Genomic DNA, 13144 nt, shown 5'->3' with positions numbered 1-13144 from the left:
GTCTCCCTCACAGACCCTGTAGCTATTCTTTACTATACGATTTTTTTCGGCATTAGGATAACTCACTGCGCATCTGGGCCCCATCTCCGAGTTCGTGTTCGGACGTGGGCAGACCTTTACCTTCCGCAGGGGAGGGTGTGTCTGGGGGTCCTTAGCATATCTGCCTTACAGTGCCATTCAGTTGCCATTCTTTTACTAGGGACTGGTATGGTAGACCATCTCATGACTGTCACTCTAGAAATGTTCCTATAGAAAACGAATAGGCAGGTAGGAGCCCCTCCCTTTTTGATGCCTTCAGCCACTTTACCTTGTCTAGTCTAGATTAGCACCTGCTAAACCTTGACCAATCAGATCCCCTAAGCTATGGCATGAACATGTGACAGGTCATAAAATTATCATACACTGGAGTGCCCATCTCTTGTGAGGTGGCTCTCCAGAAGATCTTCACTATCACTGGGGTAGCAGTCACTCTTCAAAATCCACTCTGGCTTCAAAGTGACAGTAGCCAAACCCGAACAAATGACACCGTTCCTCTCGACCGAAGGCCAATGAAATTGAAAGAATATGGTTTCACTCCTGTCCCCTCTCCGGAAACGAAGGCAAAGTGCACAGTCGTAGCAAAAAAGATTGAAGGACGATCCTCCCACAATCGTGCGAATCTGTCGGCCATGAAGTATCTGCCAATAGCGGGGTCACTGTCCTTGACGTTTACAAGCCTCCCGAGTCACGAGGCGTTAAGATTCGTGACTCTGCCCCAGAGGAAGCCTAGAAACTTCTGTCACGAGAGATCATGATATTTAATACATCGGTTCCAACTTATAATATCTACCCAGAGTGCTTTATTCACATTAAACAATGCTTAAACTGCTACAGATTCGAAAACGATAAACACACGTACGCACACACACACACAGATGCTCTCGTTGTGGTGGCGAAGGCAACTTCTTCGCCAATGCAAGGAGAACATCAAATGCTGCAACTACGGGGGGTCACATGTTGCAGTTAGCCGATCCTGCCCCAAAAGAAAGGAAATACTGAAAGCAAAAGGAACCCAGCTTAGGGAAAACAAAAATGCTCCTTCATACACCACAACAGCCGCACACTCCCTGCTCAAGCTAGTACACCCAGACAACCTGCATCTGCCCCCACCTCCCCAATTCAACAACACCTTCACACCATTGCTGCTAAATACACCGCTAAGAAATTCGCAAACATCGTCCCTATCATGCTACAAAAAAAGCATTGTTGTCCCAGATATCTTCGAAGACAATTTATACATTCCTGAATGCGCTACATCAGAAACCACAGCAACTGAGGTGACTAACTCAGAACCTCATTGCTCTACATAAAGACACACAAATCCAAAAGAAACTGCACAAGCACTCAACACTACAAAAAACACTGAACACAAACGCAAACATATCTCACCACCAAACAAGCGTGCCAAAAAAAAACAAAAAGTATTCCCCAATCCCACAGCCTTGTCATTATCGTTTATATAACACTATCCTTGACGACGAGAATAGCGCTTCCGAGATCGACGTCGAAGTCGTTCCCGTAGCCAAGGAAGAGCTCCCTCTCCTCTTGGAGTGAGCAGTTGCCATGCTCCCTTCTAGGGGGCGCTTGGGACAGCGAAGAAGTATTGGGAATTGGTCCGCTGATTCCCAGGACTTCCGCCCTATGTCCTGTTCGCAGGACTCTCCCTGACCTCGAGGAACCGTCGATCGAGGTTCGATCACGGAACCGCTACCGGGATCAGGTGACGCCAAGCAAGGTAAACCCAGATAAAATGGGTCTCATCTGAGTGGCATGCTAACGATCATTCAAGCAAATGTAAGGTCATTTTTTTTTCAATCCGAAGTATTTTTTACGACTTTCTAGAACAAGAATGCCCTGATGTGGTCCTACTGAATTCTATACCCATCACGAATGGCTATAGAATTTGGCACTATGGTTACACATCCATTCAATCATGGGACGGATTGCAATTGGGGTCCTGTATCCTCATTATATCCACCATCACTCACGAGTACCTCACCCTCTCATTCAACCACCCTGACCTTATGGCAGTCAGATTATTCACCACACAGGGCTATCATGCTTTCTGCTGCCTATATAAAACCAAATACTCTTGCAGACTTTAACAAATTATTTAATTATACAAACTTCCCAGTCTTCGTTGGTGGAGATATCAACGACACAACACCAAAGCACTACCAATGCACACGGTAGGCAACTCTTTTTTATTTTTGAAACCAAAAGACTCTACATTACATAGGACCCGACTGGGAGCTTGGATGACCTTTAAAAGGAACTGTGCTGCCATTAGATCAATTCGTGAATCCAGAGGGAGATGGTTTGCCTCCAAGAGGATGTTGAGGACCTTCGTCCACCTTGGGACACCCAGGATGATCCTGGCAGCTTCATTTTGAACTGTCTCCTATTTTTTCTTAACCTAGGCTTTGCGACAATCAGGGAGACAGAAGCATAGTCCACAATGGGACAGACGGCATGTACATAGAATGATCTTAGTACTTTATGTCTAGCTCCTATGTGTCTCCCAGACATTGCTCTCATAACAGACAGTCTTGCTTTGGTTCGTTCAACCAAGTACAGGACCTGTTTTTTAAAGGAGATGAAAGGGTTATGATTGACCGGACTGGATAATCATTACCCCAAGGTGTTGGAAGACCTGGACTTATTCTAAGTCCATTCCCTGGAACATTTTGTCTCAGAGCCTTGGCTCAGAGCTCAGAGCCATTTGGCTGAAGAGATCTTTAGTCTTGTCCAACAGCATTCCTCAGATACAAAATCCAGACAGCACTGGCAGTGTGGTCCAGAAATGATTACGAGATCATCTGCATAGGAGATGATCTTGCACCCCACTGGAAGGTGTATGTTGAGGATGCAGGACATTAGGGTGTTGAAATGGGCTGGACTGAAGACCTCACCCTGTGGTGTTCCATTTTCTAGTGGCATTTGCTGTGATAGGTGACCTTGGAATCTGATTTTGGCTGTTCTGTTCCTGAAATAGTCACCTATCCAAGCCAAGACTTTTCTTCTGATTCCCTTCTGGATCAGGGTCTCCTGAATAGCAAGAGGACTTGCTAATTCAAAAGTCTTCTCCAGGTCTAGGAATTCTACCACAGAAGTGACAGTGCTGATTGTGTTTAAGAGCATGACTATGCTGTGTGCTGCGCTCATACCCCTTGTGAACCCACGGAGGTGTTCATGCGGGGGTCCCATTTTCCACTGGAGTTGGTTTAGTACTATTCTCGTGGCAGTCTTGACCAGACAGCTGAGGAGAGAGATGGGGCGATACTTCCCTGGCTCCTTTGGTTTTGGGATGGGAACTATGATGGCCCTCTTCCAGCTCTGGGGTAGAGTGGAAGTTTCCCAGGACTTGTTGATGATTTGCGGGAATGCAAGCTCACCTCCCAGTTAGGGGGAAAAGGTACGAGCCCCATCAGATCCGGGGTGTGAAAGAATTTTCTCTGTATGAGAAGTTGCTGGTTTTGACGTTTTTGGGTTTGCCCTCATTCAGCTGGCGCTTGTTCTCGCGAAAAACTCCGCACCGTCTGTTCTTTTTTGTTGAGGGTTGGGGTTGTGCATCTCGGGGCTGAGCGCCTGTAGCCGCCTTCCCCTTTTGCCAGAGTCTGAAGGGTTTTCAGTGGTAAAAGAATTACACCACCCCCAAGCCCTTTTCCGCCTGACCTTACGACAGTTTCTTTGGCACCCCTTAAATCAAGTCAAAAAATCCCGGGGGTCTTTAAACCCCTAAACTGGCCGTTTTTTCGGTATAGTCTTGAGGCTGTTTGCTTTAGGCACTTTAAGTTTGGCTTCAAGCATTTCCCCTTTTTTCGCCGTGGGGGTTCTTGTTTCAAACTTTGGGCCCAAAGGTATTCAAAGGCCCATTTGGGCCCTTTGTTTTTCCATTTTGGTTTTACTTTTTGCATTGGGGGGGCACATCCATGAGGGGAAATAACAGACTAGGGCCTTGTGACAGTCTTATCGAAAACCATCTAATTTCTCCACCCCGAGCCAAAGGCCAGGACCCCCCCTTTAAATGCGTTGGGTCTTGGCTGTTGGAAGAGCGATTTATGGAAAGTCTCAAGCACGTTGGCTAGTGATGGCCTGCAGCATCCCGGGGCCCTGCGGGACCGGATGGGGGGTGTGCATTTCAGTCCCCCCATGATCACCGGTTTGTGTGCGTGCACAGACCTGGTGATGTCTAAACTCCTCGACCGGCCCGCTGTACACAAAATTTCAGCCGGGGGGCCCCAGCCAGGGAATCTCAAAGGCAAGAGATTCAAAATCCTCTCCCCAGTGCAGTGTGTTGGCATGCAGAGCAAGGGGTTTTTGCTCGACCAGGGTGACAACCCTTTTTGCCAGCTTGTTTTGGGAGCAGAAAAAATGATACCCTGAGAAACAAAAAGACCCCCCATTGATTCTCCTGGACTGACAATTAAAGTTCCCTTTATCACACTATTTTGTGGAGGATGTCATTTTTTGTATTTAAGCCATAGTATTTCCCCTGGTTCATTGTTACTTGGTGATGGTTAAAATTGAGACGTCTTTTTTATTCGGCTTCAGATCAGTTGTGTTTTGTTGCTGGTTTAGGGGTCTTCATTTTCAGGGAAAAGGGGCCACTGGGAGGTGGGAGCCTTTTGGGAGCTTTATTTTTAGTTTTTGGGTTTTCCCAAATTAGGCTTTGTTGTTATCTTTTCTTTTGTGAATTTACCTGAGTAAGGTCAACTTGCTCGGCACTGGCTGCACAGATCACCTGTTTGGCTCTACCCGTGTTGGGGGGGCCCGGGTTGGGGGGGGGGAGGGGGTCTCGCCTGGGGGGAGGGGGGGGCTGCTTTGGCTCGTTCAGTTCCTAAACTTTCAGGACTGTACGCGGGTCATTGCCAGAGGGGTTCCCTTTCCCCTTAGGGGTCAGGAAGTCTTTTTTCTTTTTTTCGGTCCCCCCGAATGGGTGCCTGGAGGGGCAGGAAAAAGCCCGGCGTTTTTAGCAACCTCTTTCGCCTGGGGCCCCCTTTTCCTGGCAGAGCAAACCAGGTCCCGGGGTGATGCCCTTGAATAGTTGGGACATTTGGTTTTTTTTCCCCTTTGGCGCCTTGTGGGTTTAAGGCCCCACCTCGGTTGGTGCCTTGCTACAAAAACCAATTTTGGCTTGGGGCCTTTAGCTACCGGCAGGACCGGTCTTTGGAGTTTAAGCACTGAAGTAGTTTGGGACATAATCTTGGGGTAGGGCCCCAGTTTCCCCTTTTGAAATTTGGAAGCGTTCATACCGCGGTGGATTTAAACAATCCATTGGCCATTTCCCCCCCACTCACGGGGCCACGTGTGTGCCAACAGGAATTGACTGCTTGCCCCAAAACCCCCTGAAAGGGGAGAGCCGATTGATTGAGCCCCGTCTTGCGGAATAAGGGACCCAAAAAGCGTGTCGTGCCGCAGGAAAAACCTGCATGGGACGCTCAACTCCCGGGCTCCCCTCTCCCGAGCACAGAGATGCCAAACACAGCAAACACAGGGTAGATGTGAACCCTGGTGAGAGACCAGAGGGGATGCCCCTTTCCCCCTACAAGATGCCATCACTGTTTTTGGAACTCTCTTTTTCCTCTAAAGGAAAACAGCCAAACCCCGGGTTTGTACTTCAAAAGGGGCTATAGTCCCCACCCGAAGGGGGGGTTTCCAGGGGGAGGACACGAGTGGCCCACAGAAAAAGGAAAGTGTTTTTTATGCGAACTTGCCTCCCGGATGAGAGGGAAACCCGGGCCCGGTCGCAATGCCGATACTGGTAAATGGGGCGATCGGCAAATGTTTACCCGCCGGGCCCCGACACAGAATAAGGCGCGTAAATTCTGTGCCTGCTCCAACCACCGACTCCTGGTGAGGGCCCGCACTTCCATGAATAGCCCGGAGATCTCGCAGTTCGTTTTTAAAGGATTGCCCCCCAAAAGGGGCGACAAAAAACACAAAAAAAAAAAAAAACCCCCCCAAAAAAAAAAAAAAAAAAAAAAAAAAAAAAAAAAAAAAAAAAAAATAAAAAGAATTTACAGAAAGTTTTATGTTCTCATAAAATTTATTTTTGTGTAGATTATTGAATATAAAGGGTAAACTATAACCCTTTTTTAAAGGGGAAAAAATATCTTATAAAAAAATGACATATAAAAATATTTAAAGGAGTGTACCCCAAAACCTATTCGATGAAAAGGAAAAAAATAGAGGGGGCCTTTAGGCCCGCGCTTTTTAAAACTGCTTTGGGTATTTCCAAATCTTTTTTATTTTAAATTCAAAGAGAAATGATCGTTTTCTCAATTTAAACCATGTTCTTAAGATTACAGGGAGCAGCCTTGGCAAATCGTGGAACTTTGGCGGGGTTTGCTGTAGCGCCGGCGGGGAATTTTCGCGAAGAAATTAGCGACAGTTTTTAGTGTCGAAAGAACTAATAAGGCCTAAGAAATTAAGATATAGTATATGATAATATATTACGTAATAATTCTATAGGGGGTAATACGCAAATGTATTTATAAATATATATACGTGTATATATATTTTGAGGAAAAATATATATTTAATAAGAAAAAACACAACCACAAAAATCCCGCTTTATGATTATTATGAAATTTTAAAAATTTAAAAATTTTATGAAAAAGAAAAAAGTTCGGGGGTGCTGTAATTTGTATTTTTTTGCTTATGATTTTTTGTTAAAAATTTGTTATTTTTATCCTGAATTATCATTCAGTATTTTTTTATTTTTTTTTTTTTACGAAAAAGAGCAAAAAATTTTTTTGAATTTTCCTGAATTATATATTAAATTCTATGTCTTCAAATAATGCATCTAAGAGCACACAAACTGCTTTCATTAAAATTTTCAAATAGTTCGGCAAGAGAAAAACAATTTTGAGCAAAAACCGCTAAATATTTTTTTTTTAAATCCAAAAAAAAATCTTCCTAATTTTATATAATTTAAAATTTTTTATCAGTCTTGTAAAGAGAAACATAAAAAAATTAAAAACTTACAAAGCCCCGTAACAAGCGAACGCCGTTCAATTTTTTTTTTTTGGTCCCTAGGACTTTTGCATGGTTACTCATGATAATATCATTTTATTAATTTTTAAGGTTTTTATTATTTAAATTTTCGCAGAAAGGATGAAAAATTTCTTTTCCTTTTTCACTGTTTTTTTTTTCTGTAAATTTACATTAGTGTCATTCCACACTTTTTTTTTTCCTCAAAAAAATTTTTTTTTTTTGCAAATTTTATATTTTTTTTTTAATATAAAATTTAATTGAGGGCGAAAATTAGCGATGTCTAAAAATAAATCCCCTGGCACATTTTTCACATGTCACTTGATTTTCAGGTTTTTTTTTTTTTTACTCATTATTTTTTTTAAGATCCATGGGAAATAGGTAATAAAAAATTAAATTTTTTTTGAGTTATATAAAAAATTAATTTTTTCCCCCTATTGTTGTTTTTTTTTTTTTTTTTTTTGAGGCATTTCGCCTGCCTGAGACAAAAATGGGGAGAATACCATCAGACAATTTTTAGATCAAATTTTTTTTCGAATTGTCTGAAACTTTTTGGGTGCCGCCCAGTCCTTTGGGGTCCCAAAAGGCTCCTGTTTGGCCCCATTTTTTTCACTATATTCATTTACGACCTACAAACCCTTTCAAAAACCGTTTCTTTGTTATATGCGATAATCTCAGGCTTTATCTGCCCCCGTAAACAAATTTTTATGAACAATAAGGGATACTCAACGACTTCAAGAGCAAAGAGTATTTTAAAAATCCTCAAAAAAAATCTGATAAAAAACAATACATTTTAAAACAGCCTACAAAAAATAGCAAGACCCCTATAACCAACATGATTTTGAAGGTTCTATTTAAAATTAAACATTTCTGAAAAATCTAGGAGTAGTAGACGATCTGACTTTGAATACCATGAAAAGATTTAAAAAAAAAAGTAATGGGCATACTAATATATCAAAATCACATAAAAAAAAAACCCCTTTCACTCACATTATAAACTACGTTCCAACACGTGGGAACTTTTTTCAATTGCCCCTGACATCAGGTTTTTAAATGGACTATATGGGTGTGGTTTTAAAACAGCCCCAAAACACACACACAACCACACACACACCACACACACCCCACAAATAAAATAATATAATATAAAAATAAAATGTTTTATATAATATAATATATATGTATAAAATAATTACATTATAATTAATTTATATATTATTAAAATTTTAATTATATATAAAATTATAAATATTAAGTTAGTTATATATATATATTATAATTATATAATATATATTACATAATATTGTAAATTATTATATATATATATATATATATAAAAAAAAAAATATATATATTATATATAAAAATATTTTTAAAATGTGTGGGTGTGTGTGTGTGTGTGTGTGTGTGTGTGGGGTTTTTGGTGTAAATATAAGATAGATGATCATATATTCATAAAATAAAATATAATACATACATATAATTATTAATAATATTATATATATATAACATATAATACATATAATTATATATATATATATATATAATTATATATATATACATTATATATTAAAAATATATATATAATATATATAATATATTATATTATATACATCTAGTTAAGACAGATATATATATATATTAATATATATATATATTATATATATTTTATAATATAATTTGATTACATACAGCAAAATATATAAAAAACATATACACAGTATGTATAAAAATTGTGGGATATACTGTTTTTGTGCGTGTGTGTAATGTATAATATCAATGTATGTATGAATTTTAAATATATATAAAATAAATATTATATATATTAAAAATATATAATTGTTACGCCGACCGCCTGTCTCTCTGCCACCAAAACAAAGGCAGGCTGGCGAGGGGTGTTATATACGGGTCTGAACATGAACAGCTCCAAGAGGCCCCGCACCACAGCGCCCCAAAACAAAAGGAGGAAAACCCAAGGGGCGAGGCGGGGCACGAAGAAACCAAAATGACAGTCGTTCCTTTTTTTACCAAGTTTTTCCCCGCACTTTTCATAGCCAATACAGGGGGAAACCACTGTCACACAGCACAATACAGCTTATAACAGGGCAACACAAAGTTTTTCAGGCCACAAGGGCCACACGGGGCTTCACGGACAGCGCCCAAACTCCGTCTCTCGGCTTTTTTCCTCGCTCCTCCGCACAGCCGCCGCGACCCCGCTTGCCCGGGTCCCTTCATGTAAACACATGCCTCGCACAGAGACAAAGACCCACTGGCTAGCACTATCCCCCCCTATAAAGCAGAGCCCCGTCTGCTCTGAAACCCTCACCTGAAACAAACTACAAAAAAATTTTAAATAAAATCGTTCTCAAAAAACAAAAAAACTTTCCCCCAGCGCGGCTTTTTTCGCTCTCGTGGGGTCTCTCTGGAGGAGGTGTGGGCGGAAATTTGGGAGGGGCCCCCCATAGGGGTATCTCCTGTCCCAAGACGGGCTTGGCCCCATTGAATTGCTGCACGCCCTCCCCGTCCAAATGCTGTCCTCTCTGGGTCAGCGTCGCCACGCCCTCTCGCCGCTAGGGGGCAACGTCATTTCTTCACCGGCCCCAGGAGTAATTCCTGGCCCATGGAAACGCCAACTGGTGCCCCAAGTCTCGGGGAAAGTGGCAACGGCCCCCACCAACCAACTCCTGCCCCACGACGACTTTTCTGGACGCCCATTTCCCCTCAAAGTGCCCAGCTTTGCCCCATGGCACCTTCTGGGCCTTTACGGAAAATTTGGCTACCAACCTGTAACAACCCCCCCCTGGCCCCAAAAAGGGTTTCCCCCAAAACCCGTACGCCACACCAGCTGCAATTTTGGGGTTGGGTCCCGAGGCCCCTACTCCACGCATCACTTTGACAGCGACCCCGGGTTTCTAGACCGTCCGGGGGGCAAGGTGCAGTCGCCAGCTGAAACTACCGCCAGCCAACCTGGAAGAAAGGGGCACCTTTTTCACGTGCACCCTCACCACTTCCGCCAAAGGGTCGACACACCCCTTACTCGTGTCAGATAGTAAAGGGCCCCAGCAAACAGTGCTCCCCAGAGGGCCCAATACCCCGGGCAGCCTCTGCCCGTCGCCCACGCCAATACGAGCCCCACGGCCCCCCTTGAGCGCCCCCCCCCCCCAATCCCCGTGCACCAAAAGTCTCGTGGTGATCTGGAAGTTGCATTTTGGCCCGCATATCGGCCGCAAGGGTTTTCTAGCCCAGTGTCCACTGTCGGGGGCAGGGGCTTCCCATTATTGAGCCCTCCCCCTGCATGTGTGGTTCGAGGGCAGCTTACCCAAGTGGGGGCCCAGGAACCGAGGACGGCGGGTTTGGGCCCCCTTTCCCAGCCTGTCCGAATTTCCCCGCCCATTCCTTACCCTTTAGGACATGCACTCGGATGGTGACCAACTCCACGCCCTTGGGCACACGCGGAAAGGGCATCAAAAACCGCCCGGGTTTGAGAGGAGGTTCTCCGCTCCCTCCGACCTGATACGTCTGTGCCCCCCTCTCCCAGCCCCAACCAACCCTTGGGAAAAGTTCTCGGGCTCACCTTCCTAAATGCTATTTTCTCACTTTACCCTTTCCGGCCCCGGAGGTAGGCGGGCGAGCGCGGGGCCCTGGGCCACTCGTTCCCTTAGGAAGGCCTCGAACCCCAAAGGGGCCCTCGCCGCGCCCCTGCAGGCCCTCAGGGGTGCTGTTTGACGTAGTTTTGCAGCTGCGGGTCCTGAAAAGCGTAAACAAATAAATCAGGGGGCCCGGGCCCCCGAATTTTTCTTCTGCGCCGCAGGGTACGACCTCCTTTCCCGCCCTCCCATCCTGCGCCAGCTGGGGCAGTGTCTCGCCCCGCTCACGGTCCCCTTTTTCAAATGGGCCCGTATACCTCGGCCTGGTGGTGGGCCCGAAACGGCGTTTTAGAGCCCCCGCCATGTAAAAGGGAGGTTGGTCCGGGAGAGGCCCAACACTTCACGCGGGCCCCCTTAGCGGGGTTTTCCAGCTGCGGGTTTCTCTTCCTGGCCCAGCCCGGGCGATGCCAGCATTTAAAAATTGGGGGACATATGCCCCCAGGCCACCTTCCCCTCGTACTCAGCTGGTTACGCCTCCGAAGTTGGGGCCGAGGGGCTGGGGTTGGAGAACGCGGCCGTGAACTAACCGCCCGGGGGGGAGGAAGGGGGGGAGGGAGGGAACGAGGCGGGTTTGACCCGGGGCCGAGTTTGCCGCCACCTATACCCAAAGGGGCGGTTCCGAGGGTCCCCACCTTCTGCAGCGACCATGGGTCCGACCGACGCTGGAGGCCCGGGGGTTTTTTCCCGCCACGGACCCCAGGAGACCCGTAAAACCGACACTCTGGGATCGTTTCCAGAACCTCGTCGCCTTCTCTGCTTGCAACGTTCCCACTTTATGCGCCCCCTTTCCCCCTTTACTTCCTCCCTCAGGCCCCGAACCTCGCCCTCAGATCTCACCTCCCCATCATTCACTTTCCCTGTTGCGGGGTCGGGTTTCTGTGGTTTCCATCTTCACAGATGCAAGATTGCTCTGTAGCACCTCAAAAGTTTGGGAGAACTGTTCCCCTTGCCTTTCCCTTGGGCCCGCTTCGACAGATGGTGCGCCTGCTCGCTGCCCTCTGTGCCTGCTCTTTTGCCCTTTGGCCATTTCCCCCTCATACCGGCCAGCGGCAGTGATAGGTCCCTCGCTTGGGTTCACCTCACTCGTGCCTGCCCCAGTCTAGCCTCCTCTTCATGGGGCCCCCATCTTTGGACTTGATAAATGGCGGTTCATGATCAAATATCACAAATCCCACTCCCACACCATTTGTTACGCCGCCGCCTCGTCCTCGCCACCAACACAAGGCAGGCAGGCAGAGGGGGTGTTATTACAGGTCGTGAACAGAACGCTCCAAGAGGCACCCAACCCACGCGTCCCCGAACAACAGGAGGGAAAACGCCCAAGGGGGAGGCGGCACGAATAAACCCAAAAAAGACGCGTTCCTTTTTTACACAAGTTATTACCCGTACATTTCTATAGGGACAATACAGGGGGAAACCAGATTCACACAGCACAATACAGCTTAAACAGGGCAACACAAGTTATATCAGGCCCCAAGGGCACACACGAGGTCTTCACGGGGCACGCCCAAATCCGTCTCCGGCTTGTTCCCCCGCCCTCGCTCACAGCCCCGCGACACGCTTTCCCCGGTCCCTTAGTAAAAAAACCCTGCCCCCACAGAGAAAAGCCCCCTGGCGTAGCAATATATATATTAATATACACATTTATATATATTTATATATCTTTTTATTATAAATTTTAAAATGATTATATAATATATAGATAGAAGATGATAGATAGATAGATAGATAGTAAGTAGCTAAAAGAGTATGTTGCATCATATATCACAAACTTCTATAACTTTTATATATATATATTATATATATATATATTATATAATATATTATAATTATTATTATTATATAATGAATAATATATATATTATATATTAATTATAATATATATATATATATAATAGGGAATATATAATTTTTAAATATATAATAATATATATAATATATATGTGTGGTGTTGGGGTGTGTGTGTGTGTGTTTGTGTGTGTGTGTGTGTGTGTGGTGCTATAAAGGATATAAAAGAAAAAAGCAAGTAAAAAAAAGCCCTCGGGGCGTACTTTAGAAACATTTTCATTCCATCACAATTCTATTCAAAAAATTCTCTTCTCCTCTTCCAACTTGTTAAAATGTCCATTTAAAATCTCCCTTGTTTTATGTGATCTGGGCACAACAGTTTTGGGACCCCTCTAGGGAAAGCTTTCTTAACCCCCAAAATCTCCACCCGATTTAGTGCAGAACCCCCAGAGATGTTGAGTGGTTGTTATTTTCAGTGGTTTTTCGTCTATCGTTTTCCCAAACAGCATCAGGTTTTTCCCCACAAAATGAATTGGGCCCGTCCGGGCAATTTCAAATTTTTTTTCTTTTACTTCTGAAATGACTTATCCATTTTTAGGGTTTTTGATTGTCAACCCTTTAATTTGTTTCCCGAGTGTCAGTGATTTGTCATTTTCCCAACCCAGTTTTACCAT

This window comes from Penaeus monodon, chromosome 13 (genome assembly GCF_015228065.2).
Source record: "Penaeus monodon isolate SGIC_2016 chromosome 13, NSTDA_Pmon_1, whole genome shotgun sequence".
NCBI classification, from domain to species: domain Eukaryota; kingdom Metazoa; phylum Arthropoda; class Malacostraca; order Decapoda; family Penaeidae; genus Penaeus; species Penaeus monodon.
Note: the sequence above shows the minus strand (reverse complement) of the source record.